Source organism: Bos grunniens, chromosome 16 (genome assembly GCF_055505025.1).
Source record: "Bos grunniens cultivar Pamir isolate PY7600 chromosome 16, Bosgru_T2T1.0, whole genome shotgun sequence".
In the NCBI taxonomy this organism is placed as follows: domain Eukaryota; kingdom Metazoa; phylum Chordata; class Mammalia; order Artiodactyla; family Bovidae; genus Bos; species Bos grunniens.
The window spans coordinates 41,919,473-41,932,929 of record NC_141180.1 but is presented as its reverse complement, the minus strand read 5'-3'; the positions used below and the strand labels follow the sequence as shown (position 1 = coordinate 41,932,929).

At 41.3% G+C, this 13,457-nt stretch overlaps 1 long non-coding RNA gene across 1 annotated transcript; it reads left to right on the top strand.

Annotated features, from left to right (window-relative positions):
* Positions 1-2,108: 2,108 nt before the first annotated feature.
* Positions 2,109-6,857, top strand: LOC147356698 (uncharacterized). The gene is made up of 2 exons (XR_015142796.1): positions 2,109-2,657; positions 3,659-6,857. It is a non-coding gene; the product is annotated as an uncharacterized LOC147356698 (long non-coding RNA).
* The last annotated feature ends 6,600 nt before the right edge of the window (positions 6,858-13,457 follow it).

Sequence of the window (13,457 nt, the reverse complement as noted above, 5' to 3'; positions counted from 1 at the left end):
GATGCTGCAAATGGCATTATTTCCTTTTTAATGGCTGAATAATGGCTGAATAATGTATATATGTACTACAACTTCTTTATCTAGTCCTCTGTGGATGAACATTTAGTTTGCTTCCATATTTTGGTTGCTGTAAACAGTGCTGCAATGAACATTGGGGTGCATGTATCCTTTTGGATCATGTTTTTCTCTGGATATATGCCCAGGAATGGGATTACAAGGTCATATGGTAGCTCTCTTTTTATTTCTTAAGGAACCTCCATACTGTTCTCCATAGTGACTACCAATTTAAATTCCCACCAACAGTGTAGGAAGGTTCCAGAAGGTGGAACCACTGGACCGTCAGGGAGGTCTTTAAGATTTGCCTTCTAATTACAGTAGAAATACAGGTAAGTTTATTTTCTTGGTTGACCTTCTCAAGAATAGAGTGTTTGTGACAAAGTGACGAGTATTGAGATGTTGCATATAAAGCATCTGGACTATTCCTGGCATGGCTTGAGTACTTAAAAAATATTAGCAATGATAACAATGGCCCTGAAGATGACAGAAAGAGAGAAGGGATGGGAGGAGGGTGAGAGGAAAGGAAGGAGAAAAGATAGAGTGAGGGGATGATTAAGACAGAGCATATGCTGTATTTCTCATGCTCAGAAATGTGTGACACTTGAGTGACCCTGGGTCAGAGCCCGTGACCAGGAAGAAGACAGCAGGAAATAGGGCAGTCAGGTGGGCATAAAATAATTTGGTGGGTATTTCTTCAAAATATTGGTGTTCTTTGTTACAATGATCTCTAAGGTTTAATTCCTTTACACACAGGGCATTATCTGGTCCCAATTAATAATGACTTGGCTTTGTAGGGGGAAAGAAAAATACTTATCAGACATGTTGGATTTATTTCCAGGGCAGATTGAAAGTAGATCTAATTATTCACTGATTCAGTTAATGCTTTACACTTCCTCTTAGTATATTTAGATTCTCTTGGTGTCCACACCCATTTTGTATATGGATTCAAAAAATATTTATTGGATGTAAGACACTCAATAAATGTTAACTGCATGTACTTTTTAAATTTTTATTTTACTGGTGAGGACAGTGAGGCACAGAGAAATGAAATAATTTGTAAAGATCACAAAGTTATCAAGTAATGAAGTTGAGATTTAACCCTAAGTCAGATCTGTCTGCCTACAGAGCCAGTACATTGAACCACCATATTACAGTTTCTGCATAGGCTATCTTTCCATGTTATTATAATATTTTAGTATTCTTTCTTTGAAAATGCCAGTGATCATACAAAGTTTTTGATGACTACAAAGTAAAACCAAATTCAGTTAGTATGACACACATATGTCATGAATCAAATGCAGAATACATTCAGAAAATTAACTACAGTTTGCACTGAAGCGTGTGTGCAGTTTAGCAGACTAAAGAATGAGATTAAAAATGACAACATTTTGATAGCCTTATAGATAAAGCTATTTGTTTTACTTTGTTGCAAAGTAATAGACTTAACTGGTAACCCAGTTGGTTTCATAAATATATGAAAGACACAGGGTTTGGGTGAAGAAAATGAATAACTCATAACAAATCTGTTGTTTTGACTAAAAAGGAAAGCAAAGTTTATGTCCCACTGAGGAAGTAACAGTAGTTGCATGCAGTTTATGAACTTTACTGCAGTGAAGAGTCTTCTGACGCGAATGTTGTCCTGTGCATTTAAAGAAGAGACAGGAGACTCAGAAAATGTAACCAAGTGAGTTAAGCTGTTGGGCTTCCCTGGTGGCTTAGACAGTAAAGAATCTGCCTGGAATGCAGGATACCCGGGTTCAATCCCTAGGTTGGAAGATACCCTGGAGAAGGAAATGGAAACCCATTCCAGTATTCTTGCCTGGGAAATCCCATGCACAGAGGAGCCTGGCTGGCTACAGTTCATGGGGTTGCAAAGAATTGGACACGACTAAGCGACTGAGCACCCCACTCCAGTACTCTTGCCTGGAAAATCCCATGGACGGAGGAGTCTGGTAGGCTGTAGTCCATGGGGTCTCTAAGAGTCGGACACGACTGAGCAACTTCACTTTCACTTTCACTTTCATGCATTGGAAAAGGAAATGGCAACCCACTCCAGTGTTCTTGCCTGGAGAATTCCAGGGACGGGGGAGCCTGGTGGGCTGCCGTCTATGGGGTCACACGGAGCTGGACACGACTGAAGTGACTTAGCAGTAGCAGCAGCAGCAAGTGACTGCGCACGCATGCACAAGTTCAGCTAGTTAAATGAGTAGGTGAGTCTGGGATTATCCTCACATGTGAGCACAGGGCTTCCTGCCATCCCACAGCTGCTCCTCATGAACTGTGTGCTTAAAACTCAGCACAGGCGAACCACAGCTCCTGAGAGATGGCAGACAGCAAAATTTCTCCTCACACCTCTCTGGTCTCTCTTTTCCTCTATCCCTCCTTTTCAGTCCCTGAAGCCTCTCAGTAGCATCCTGCTGCTCGCTTATCAGAGGTCAAGAGTTCACGTGGACTTCCACTTGAGTCACCGAGGTTCTGAGGTACAACCCTTTGGAGAGGTCTAAGCAAGGTGACTCCATCTTGGTTTTGCATCATCCAAAGAGAAGAAAAGGGACTCACAGCATGGCAGCAGGACCTTATCGTCTTGCCAGGCTGTAGATGTGAGTACCACTCTATTGATTTGAAATTGTTGACATATTTTCTTTTCCTTGGTGAATAGCTATTGCCCTGAACCTTTGAGGGTCCCGCCCTGATCCTGGGCCCAGTCCTCTCAAATATTTTAAAACATTTTGAATTTTTTGAAATATTTTGAATTTTTTGAATATATTGCTCAGGCTAGTGTGTTTAATTCTTTTAGCTAATGACCAAGTTCTAATAAAATAAATTTCCATGAGCTTTTCAGATCACACCAGGGTGAGTGGAATATTAAGACAAACTTTCCAGTTACGTAGGATAAACGGCTAGTAACTAATGGGTATTAGTTTCAGAGGAATGGGGTAGAAATATGGCAGTAAATTCTCTGCACTTTGACATTGATGAGGATCATTGCCACTCCTCATCCGTGCTCCAAAGGGCAAGGTGAGTGGAAAGATGAGAAAGGAGAGTGCCTGGCTACACAGATTAGTGTTCAATATGTATCTGTGACTGAATACTGGACTGCATGACAAGTAGAAGAACCACCTCAGGATATTTGCTTTTATGAGGGTTAAACAAGATAATTAATCGATTATCATGCAACAAATGTGAAGCAATTGCTCTATGTCAGAACTAAAATCAAACTGTAATTTTGGTGAATCTGGACACAAGAGAAAAGCTCTTATAATTTGCATTTAAAACTTGCAATGCACATAGAGAATAGACTTGTGGAGATAGTGGGGGAAAGAGAGGGAGGGACGAATTGAAAGAGTAACATTGAAACATAGACATTACTATATGTAAAATGGATAGCCAGTGGTTTGTGAGTACCACTCGATTGATTTGAAATTGTTGACATATTTTCTTGGCTGCACCAATTTACATTCCAACCAGCATTGTACAAGGATTCTTTTTCTCCACATCCTTGCCAATATTTCTTACTTGTAGTCATTTTAATAGCCATTCTGACAGATGCAAGGTGATGTATCATTTGGTTTTGATTTACATATCTCTGATTATTCTGAAGGAGATCAGCCCTGGGATTTCTTTGGAGGGAATGATGCTGAAGCTGAAACTCCAGTACTTTGGCCACCTCATGCGAAGAGTTGACTCATTGGAAAAGACTCTGATGCTGGGAGGGATTGGGGGCAGGAGGAGAAGGGGATGACAGAGGATGAGATGGTTGGATGGCATCACTGATTCGATGGACGTGAGTCTGAGTGAACTCCAGGAGTTGGTGATGGACAGGGAGGCCTGGCGTGCTGCAATTCATGGGGTCACAAAGAGTCGGACACGACTGAGCGACTGAACTGAACTGATTAGAGATGTTGAGCATCTTTTTATGTGCCTGATGGTCATCTGCATGTCTTCTTTGGAAAAATGTCTGTTCAGGTCTTCTGCTCATTTTTTAGTCAGGTTGTTTGGTCTGCTATACAAAATCTTTTAAATTTAATTAGGTCCTACTTGCTTGTTTTGCTTCTGTTTCCTTGGCCTTAGCAGACAAATCTGAAAAAATGTTGCTATAATTTATCCAAATCATTCTGCTTATATTTTCTCCTAGAAGTTATATGGTTTCTGGTATTACATTTAGGTCTTTAATTCATATTGAGTTTAGCTTTGTATATGGTGTGAGAAAATGTTCTAATTTCACTCTTACATGTAGCTGTCCAGTTTTCCCAGCACCACTTATTGAAGAAACTGTCTTTTCTCCATTGTAAACTCTTGCCTCCTTTGTCATAGGTTAATTGACCATAAGTTCATGGATTTATTTCAGGACTTTCTATTCTGTTCCATTGTTATGTATCTGTTTTGATTACTGTAACTTTGTACTATAATTTGAAGTCAGGGAACATGATATCTCCCTCCAGCTGTGTTCTTTTTTTCTCAGAATTGCTTTGGCTATTCAGAGTCTTTTGTGTTTCTGTACAAATTAAAAACTTTTGTTCTTGTTTTGTGAAAATGCCAATGGTATTTTGACAGGGATTTCGTTGAATCTGTAGATTGCCTTGGGAACTATGGTTATTTTAACAAGATTAATTCTTCCAATATAAGAACACAGTACATCTTTCCATCTATTTGTGTCATCTTCAATTTCTTTAATTAGTGTATTATTGTTTTCCAAGGAGGTCTTTCACCTCCTCAGACTTATTCCTAGATATTTTACTCTTTTTAATGTGATGGTAAATGCCATTGTTTCCTTACTTTCTTCTTTCTGATAGTTTGTTGTTAGTGTATGGAAATGTGACAAATTTCTGTGCATTAACTTTGTATCCTGCAACTCTTATCAAATTCATTGAACTCTAGTATTTTTTTGGTGGCATCTTTAGGATTTTATATGTATGCAAAAAATGACAGTTTTCCTTCTTCCTTTTTAATTTGGATTCCTTTTATTTGTTCTCTGCTGTGACTAGAATTTCCAGGACTATGTTGAATAAAAGTGGCAAGAGTGGGCATCCTTGTCTTGTTCCTGATCTTAGAGGAAGTCCTTTCAGCTTTTCACCACTGAGTATAATGTTAGCTCTAGGATTAACATATATGGCTTCTTATTATGTTGAGGTATGTTCCCCTGTACCCACTTGTTGAGTACAGTGGATCCAACATCCAATAAATGGATGTTGAATTTTGTCAAAAGTCTTTCTGTGTCTATTGAGATGACCATATGGTTTTTATTCAATTTGTCAATGTGGTTTATCACATTGATTGATTTGTGAATATTAAAAAATCTTCTCATCCTTGGAATAAATCCCACTTGATTACAATTATGATCCTTCTAATGTATTGTTGAATTTGACTTGCTGATATTTCAGGATTCTTATGTCTATGTTCGTCAGTGATACTGGACTGTAATGTGTGTGTGTGTGTGTGTGTGTGTGTGTGTGTGTGTGTGAGTGTGAGTGTGAGACCTTTGCCCCGTTTTGGTATCAGGGTGATTCTGGCCTCATAGAGTGAGTATGGAAATGTTCCTTCCTCTGCAACTTTTTAAAATGGTTTGAGAACTGATATTAATGCCTCTCTAAACATTTCATAGAATTCAGCTGTGAAGCTCTCTGGCCCTGCACTTTGCTTTTGGGGAGAGTTTAAATTAACAATTTAGTTTTATTAATGGTAATTGGTTTGTTCATATATCTATTTCTTCCTGGCTCAGTCTTGGGAGATTGTACCTTTCTAAGAATTTGCCCATTTCTTTCAGGTTGTTCATTTTACTGGCATATAATTGTTCATAGTAATCTTATGATCCCTTGCATTTCTGATGTGCCGGGAGCCGGCATATTGCATATTGAGTGCATATTGCATATTGAGTGCAGCACTTTCCACAGCATCATCTTTCAGGATCTGGAATAGCTCAACTGGAATTCTATCACTGCCGGTAGCCAGCGTGAGGAACTCCGCCTATGACAAAGGTCATGAGGAAGGAGGCTCGGCATACGCAAAGGCGGGATCGAGCTTCAGGAGTCCCCTTGGAAATTCTCGAGCATCTACCCCTAAAACCAGAGTCTGCCTACTTTCTGCTTTGTGCTTTCACCTACACCTCTGACTTTACGGGGGGCTGTCCCCCATACCTCTCTGAAAAAAGAGTTAGCTTACAGCCCCAGTTAATAATTCCTGGGTATGACAGTGTTTAACCTACAAATTCCTTTGGAAATCCTCTAGCCTGTCTGAATAGGTTTTTCCGGCCACATGTGATTGCTCAGAGCCTCCCAACTGTGAGAGGCAGGAGATGTTCTAAACTGTGTAAACACAGATTCTTTTGAGTAGTTAAAAGATTGATTAGAAATTGTATTGGTGAGGGATTTTCACTTGTTGGGCCAATGTTTGCTGCTAAGTTTCCATATCCCTTACCTGCTGTGTCCCTGGCAGTGTATTGATTAATATAATTGGTGTAAGTAGTAGCTTTAATGTTTGTAACCTGTTAATTCTTTTTCTTGTTATAGCCCACCACACCTTTGCTCTGTAGGAATGCAACTTTATCTAATGCTTTTGGAGGGTGGCTCCTGACCAATCACCTTTAGAGAAAAATAAGTTTTCTGAAGAAAGGGTCTTAAAATGTTAACAGGCCTCCGGGCCAGAAGATGATGCAAATCACCTAAGCTTTTGCATATGATAGGTTTGCAGGAAGAAAGCCTGGCTTGCTGCCTGACTCTACCCCTTCCCCCATTATCCTCTATGCATAACTTAAGGTATAAAAACTACTTTGGAAAATAAAGTGCGGGCCTTGTTCACCGAAACTTGGTCTCACCATGTCGTTCTTTCTCTTACCTTCTGGCTGAATTATTCAGCCTCTTTTCTCCACTGAATTTCCTCACTGAGCTATCCTTATTTCAGCCTCTTTTCTTCACTGAATTTTACTGAGCTATCCTCATTCTATTACTCTTTATATCCTTAATTAACATTTAATTAAGCAAGTGTTTCCTGATCTTCGCCTACGCCGTCTCTCCTTCGAATACCCTGGATCAGCCGGGGCTGGTCCCCGGCACTGATGTATCTGTAACTTTTTAATTTCTGATTTTATTTATTTTTAAAACGTTTATTTATATTTTTTGCCCGTGCTGGGTAGTTCTTCATTACTGCACGCGGGCTTTCGCTAATCGTGGTGAGTGGGCGCCTACTCCTTGTTGCGGTGTGCAGTCTTCTCACTGTGGTGGCTTCTCTCGTTTAAGATCATGAGCCTGAGGCACGTGGGCTCAGTAGTTGCGCTCACAGGCTCTAAGTGCAGGCTTGGGAGTTGTGGCACAGGCTTAGTTGTTCCGCAGCATGTGAGATCTTTCCGGATCAGGGATCAAACCTGGGTTTCCTACATTGGCAGGCAGATTCTTAACCACTGGACCACCAGGGAAATCTCTAGTTTCTAGTTTTATTGATTTGGGCCCTCTCACTGTTTTTCTTAATGAGTATGGCTAAAGGTTTATCAGTTTTATCTTTTCAAAGAACCAGCTCTTAGTTTCATTGATCTTTTCTATTGCTTTTTAAAATTTCTAATTTATTTCTGCTCTTTTTATGATTTCTTTCCTTCTACTAATTTTGGGTTTCATTTGTCCTATTCCTAGTTCACTTAGGTGTAAGATTAGGTTGTTGTCTTCAGAATTTTGTTTCCTGAAGTAGGAGTATAGTATTACAGAATTTCCTCTTACAACTGCTTTTGTTGAGTCCCATAGGTTTTGGACCATTGTGTTAATTCTTTTTGTCTCTGGTATTTTTTGATTTGTTTTCTTCAGTGATCCATTGGTTGTTTAGTAGAATATTGTTTAGCCTATGTGTGTTTATGCTTTTGGCAGTCCTTTCCTTGTAGTTGATTTCCAGTCTCATTGTGTTGTGGTTGGTACAGATGAATGATTTCTATTTTCAGAAAGTTACTGAAACTTGTTTTGTGGCCTAACATAAGATTCATCCTGCAAAATGTTCCATGTGCTTTGAAAAGAATGTGTATTCTGCAGCTTTTGGATGCAATATTATATATATATATATATATATATATATATAAAGTCCATTTGGTGTAATGTCTCATTTAAGACCAGTTTCCTTATTCTTTTATTTTTGTCTGGATGATCTAGTCATTGATGTGCACTCTACTCTGCTCTGGTCACCAGAGCTATATGCTCTAAAGGTGCCTGCTGTGGGCTGCATGGATCCTTCTCTTGTGGCAGGCTGACTACTGTGGGTGATTTGGTAGGCATGGTTGGCTCCCAGACCAGTTGGTTGCAGGCCCTGCCTTGTGCAGAGGGTGCAGCTACTGACTGGCAGGACCAGGTCACAAGGTGGCTGGCTGTGGAATCTTGGGTGGGTACGGGGCTAGTGCTGCCCTGCTGGTGGAGATAACTGGGTTCTTAAGTATGTAGGTGCAAGGCCAGTGTTCCTGGATCTAGTGTCATCCTGCTAATGGTTAGGGCTGGTTCCTGACATGGCTAGCTGTGGGTTTTGGGGTGTCTCAAAGCTGGCGTTGGCCCACTAATGAGTAGGGCTGGATCCTGGGGCAGCTGGCTGAAGGCTCCAAGGTGTCTTAGAGCTGGTTTGACCTGATGGTGGGTGGGGCTGCAGTCTGAGAAGCCCTCAGGTGGGTGCTGACCTGCTGGTGTGAGCTGGGTCCTGCCATGCCAAGCTGCAGGGCTATGGTGGTCTTGGGGCTGGTGTTCCCTTGTTGGTGGGTGGGGTTAGGGCCCAGGATGTCTGCTTCCTGCCCACTGGTGTATGATGTTGTTCCTGAGGCTACTGCTGGCTCACTGGTGGGCAGAGCCATGTCCTGTGGTCTCCTGCCAATGCATTTTGGGTGGGGGACTGGGTCCTGTGCCCTCTGCCCTCTGGTGGGCAGCATTGTGTCCTAGACAGGCTGTGGGCTCAGGGAGTCTTAAGGTAGTTTCCTGCTGGTGGGTGAAGTTGTGTGCGCACCTGGCTAATTGCTTGGCCTGAGGTCTCCCGGTACTGGCGCCAGCAGGCTGGTGGGCAAGGCCAGGTCCCGGTGTCAATGGGCTACAGGGAAGACTCCAAAATGGCGCTTGCCAGCACTAGTGTCCTCATGTTAGAGCCGGCGGCCAAAAATGGGTACTGCCAACGTCTGTGTCCCCAAGGGGAGCTCAAGTAGTGTCTCCCACCTCTCCAGAAGGCTCACCCAGATAAGCAGGGAGGTCTGACCCAGGTTCCTATCAAATGACTTCTGCCCTGGATCCCAAAGCATGTGAGATTTGTTTGTGTTCTTTAAGGGTGGAGACCTTATTTCCCACAAGCCTCTGGTTTTCCCAAATGTCAACCCTACTGGCCCTCAAAGCCAAGCATCTGGAGGCTCATCTTCCTGGTGCAGAACTCATGGACTGAGGAGCACAATATGGGGCTCAGACCCATCACTCCTTGGGAGGAACCTCTGCGGTTGTAATTATCCTGTTTGTGGGTCGCCTACCCAGGGGTGTGGGTCTCAGCTTACTGCAATTCTTCCCCTCCTACCCATCTCGTTGTGGTTCCTTCTTTATAACTTTTCTTGGAGATGGTCTTTTCTGCTAGATCAACAGTTACTCTGTAAATACTTGTGGTTTTGATGTGCCTACAAGTGGAGGTGAGCTCAGGGTTTTCCTACTCTGCCATCTCAGCTGAGGTCCTCTAGAATACTGGATAAAGTCTGTATTCAGAAGTCAAGCAGGAGACATAAACTTGGGATTCATCAGCACATAAATGTTATCCAAATTATGAGATTAGATAAGATTACCTAAGGGCATATATGTGGTTCAGACCAAGAATGAATCCCGGAGCAGTCCAATGTTAAAAGTTGGGAAGAGGAGCAGTCAGTGAGGTAAGAACAAATCAAGCCCAGGTAGCAAGCATTAATGAGAAAAGAGCAATCAGCTGCATCCTCCAACCCTGCTGACGTGCAGGGAAGAGGGCTGAGAGTGGACCTTCGACTTTAGCAATGCAGAGGTCACTGGTGATCCTGACAAGAGCTTAAGTTAGGAGGCAAAAACTCCACTTAAGTATTTAAGAGAATGAGTGAAAAAGAACTAGAAATCACAAGCATAGATATTTTTTCAAGGATGATTGCTAGAAAGAGAAGCAAAGCTAGACGGTGGAGGCTAACTGGGGAGGAGAGGTGTTTTTGTATGTTACAGGGGATTCCCGGAGGATGTGTTCATAGGCTTCATGTGCATCTTCTTACACATCCTTAGACAAGATCCAGTCTTTTTACTCAATACACATGGTGAGTGCACTGCGCCTGGTCCTGCTCAGTTATGCATCTGGCGTCTAGTCAAACTTCTTCTTACACCTGCAGCTGAAAAGCAAAGTCTGCTCACTGCTCCACAGAAGTTTCCAGCATTGGATAGGTATTCATAAAGTGTGACTGTTGGATTCAGGGAGGATCTGACCTCCCTGCCTGGTTCTCTCATACAATGACTGGTTGGATTACATTAAATACCATCATTCTCAGAATGCACAAACCCGAGTTCTTCCCATCTCCATTCCTGAGCACAGTCCTCTTTTAGTAGAGACTATACATTTCTGGGTACAATGTTCCCCCAATATCACCCCCTCCCACACCTTTCTTGAGTATTAAAGAAACAAACTTTAGTTTCTGGGTGGAGGGAGGTTGAAGAGAATGAACACTGCTCCAGGTGCCTCTAAAAGCAGCTTATGCAGCTGAGGGGTGGGTGCAGGTTTTCTGATTGGAACACCTAAGTGTAAGTGCAAGAGAAATTTGTCCCCCGTCCTCTCTTTCAAAAGCATGAGTATTCCAATTGTTCTTTCTGCAGTTGAGACTCAGTAATTTTACACTAAGACATTCTTACCAGATTCTGTCAATAGATTGGGGACTGGCATGGTTTTTGGTGACAGGACATCTTCTATTTATTTTTCCTTCATGTACCTTATTGGAAAACTGGGATGGACTAAACCAGGGTGAAAGTGAAAGTCACTCAGTCGTGTCTGACTCTTTGCGACCCGTGGACTATACAGTCCATGGAATTCTCCAGACCAGAATACTGGAGTGGGTAGCCATTCCCTTCTCCAGGGGATCTTCCCAACCCAGGGGTCAAACCCAAGCCTCCCACATTGCAGGTAGATTATTAACCAGCTGAATCACCAGGGAAGCCCAAATCAGGTAAGCCAGATGGTATTTCAAATAAGTTACGCTATGAAGTTAAGGCAACAGGTAACAGACTGAATAAGCCAAAAAGTGCTTAATTTTGTTTTCTATGAAATAGTTTATTTTACTGTTTACTATGGAGGGGCTACAAATACGTATCTGACAGGAACACCGAGGACTAAGATTTGCAACACTGGTGAAAATGGATATGAAGACTTGAGAGTCTACAGCACAGGGTGCACGCCATTTACATTGCTCATCTCCCACCATACATCTGAAAACATCAAAGGCACTTATCAAAACGATTAAATAAAGGAGTGTGGAATTTAAAACAATGACACATACCCCAGGCAGAGGATCAAGTGCTTGAGTTTTCGAGTCTGATTTCTGACATTTGACTGATTTATGCAATTTACTTTGTAGCCCTAAAATATTTAATAGACGGTCTGATTTCAAGACCTTTTCAAATGAAAAGAACCTAATGAAATAACGTAAAATCAAAATATTTCTTTACCCATTATAAAAGAGCACTACTATCTCCTGGTAAAGGCAAAAGACCCACAGTTATGTCAGTCGTGTCACCTCTGCAGGGAGGGCCATGGACGCTGATGCTTTATGAACAAGCACACCAGGGTGTCTGTGATTTCCTAGGCACATTCATCTAGCCAGGTGCACGGCACTGGGCTGGCTGCTGTGGGGACACAAGTATGATGTGATCTGTGCTTTCCCAAGCTTATGTTTATCCCCCTCAATTGAGTTGGTCATGCTTTCCCTTCAATTCCTACTGACCTGTTCCAAGCAGCTTCTTAAAACAGGAGCCAGAATAAAAAGATTGTGTCCCCTATGGTTCCATTTGTCTACAATATGGGAAAAACAGTGGATGGATTGAGAAACAGGGCACCTTCCAGCTCCTTCTGATTCAGTATCTTCACACAGCCTTGTGGCAACTTCCTACACAAATATGAGTACTATACTGCATTCTAAAACAAAAGTGTATAAATGCTTTTCGACTGATTTATGTTCTAACTCCTCACTCACAGAAAAATAAAATTGACTTCAATGACTCCAATCACATTTCCACATGAAAACATATAATCAGACTAAGAGGAGAGTTGCTTTTCCTAGACTTAGGAATACTGACTCAATACAGTTAGCTTCTAATGGCACTCATTCTCAACATGAGAAAACAATTTCTAGCATATTTTTTAATCATAGTATGCATACACATAAGTGTAGAGAGTATGGATAAAAATGCTGACAGGCCATCAAGCATGTTTAGGAGTGTACTGATAATGAGAAATTTCAATTTTTTTCCTTCTCAGTTTGTGTATGTATAATCATTTCCAGGATACCCACATGTCATACAAAATTGAAAGATGCCCAATTCTGCTATAAGAAAATGCTGAAGTTATAATTTTTTAATGCAGAGTAACTGCACATAAAGACTATATAGAAGCCACCCACAGGAGTGCTAACAGAAGGTATTTCTGAATTTAACGTGTACTACTACCTATCCTCCTCCATTTTATAATGTTCCATTCTCAATACTGAACTTTTCTTTAGTCAAGAAATCCCTACGTTTATAAAAACCTGAGGGTGATTTCCAGTGAGCTTTATCAGGACAGAGGAGCAAAAAGACCACAGGTATTACTGGATCATATCTGTAGGAAAAACTAATTAATCAGCATTATCACAAAACTACCGTAGGGCAACAGGTTTCAGTAGTTAAACATAAACCACAAGGGTCTGTTTCCGGCATTATAAAAGGGGTGACCTGATTTCACTGGGGTATCAACTGGTATTTACAAAGCTACTTGGAATTTTCCTGTTCCTCTTCATTGTTGTTAAGTAATGAGAGTTTTGATGATGGGGAAACTTCATTTTTCAAGTGTAGGATGATCTGAGCTGAATGAGAAAAAGAATGATTAAGGGAGGGAAGGAAGGCAGGCCTGGCATCAATTTGAACACATTTTTCTTGTTCCTAAGGTGCGTGTCTCCAAGGTTATGATAATAAAATCATAAACATGTCAGTCACTTTAAGGGTCTTAGTACTAATGAAGACTGAGGATGAAATGATAAACTGACCTACCACTAAACAGGCTACCACTAACAGATCCCTAACAGAGTAACATATCCACCACCAGTATTCTCAGCAGCAATATATTTAAATACAAAGAGAACTACATATATATGATATTATCATATAAATATTTCCTTTTATTTTTTCATTTTTAAAAGTTTTAAAAATTGTTTTTATTTCTTTAAAAGC